The sequence below is a fragment of the Limulus polyphemus genome, unplaced genomic scaffold, assembly GCF_000517525.1.
Source record: "Limulus polyphemus unplaced genomic scaffold, Limulus_polyphemus-2.1.2 Scaffold80065, whole genome shotgun sequence".
In the NCBI taxonomy this organism is placed as follows: domain Eukaryota; kingdom Metazoa; phylum Arthropoda; class Merostomata; order Xiphosura; family Limulidae; genus Limulus; species Limulus polyphemus.
In genome coordinates this window covers 1-1063 of record NW_013745661.1, presented here as the reverse complement: position 1 = coordinate 1063, position 1063 = coordinate 1, and the positions used below count along the sequence as shown (strand labels likewise).

Genomic DNA, 1063 nt, shown 5'->3' with positions numbered 1-1063 from the left:
GGCAATTCAATTACCGTTGAGCTTGCGAGTTGGATGATGCTAAAATGATAACCGTATATTTAACTGTGTTGCGTATATTAAAGTTCTTTCTTTACTACACAGTAGCTTTATCAATGAGCGTAGTCATAGGCTTCCCCAGAGCTTAACAAAATCACTGTCATTGGCTTCATTTGGTATGGGACTTGCTGCACATAAAATGTTAGTTCTTGTTCTCACGCATAAACAAATAGTGGCTTTACCTTCCATAGCACGATCAATAAGTATGCTAAATTATCATGCCAAATATTCTATGCACCACCGATAAGTTCGTAACTCAATAAGAAAGTGAAGTAATTCTTTCTAAAACACCAGCTATTGATTATACAATAGTCACAGGTCGTGTGTATCCTTCAGAAGTATTGATGAAGAAATTCACTTCTACCAACACATGAACGTTCCCTCACTCAGTCTTTGGACGAGGACTAGCAAGATTCAACAAGACGTTATCAATCTAGAAACCGGGTTTCAACACCCGTGTTGGAAAGAGCACAGATAACCCATTGTGTAGCTTTGTGCCTAACTTCAAACAAGCAAACCTTTTTTCCACACCTAAGGTGGTTTTGTTTATGTAAAAAAGTAGTACGTGTTGTTTCAAAAAAATTATCTAGGAAATAATATGTTTTCGCCCGGGATTGAACCGAGGACCTTGCGCGTGTGAAGCGCACGTGATAACCGCTACACCACGAAAACTGATATGTCATTCCTATTATTGGATTTTAACTGAATATTTATCAGTTTATAAACTTGTGAGGGTTTTTTTTTCTCTCTCTTTAGCGTTCTCTAGGGCGCTGGAAGACCATTGTTGTATTTGTCAACCTCTTAACGTATCATCAATATCGCCCTTGAAATATAATTTCCGAGAGCAGTTGACGTTTTCTATAATAATAAGTTTAACTTGTTTTTCCTCCTGGATTAAAGAGAGCGCTTCAAATGATAAACATAGAAATCGAATAGTCTGAGACAAATATTTCGTACGATTCCATTTCATTATTCGCAATGAAATGTATTGATGTAGCAAAAAATA

The 1063-nt window shown here is 36.7% G+C and overlaps 1 non-coding gene across 1 annotated transcript; it reads right to left on the bottom strand.

Moving 5' to 3' along the window:
- Positions 1-656: 656 nt before the first annotated feature.
- Trnav-cac lies at positions 657-729 on the bottom strand. The gene has a single exon. It is a non-coding gene; the product is annotated as a tRNA-Val (tRNA).
- Between the last annotated feature and the right edge of the window lie 334 nt (positions 730-1063).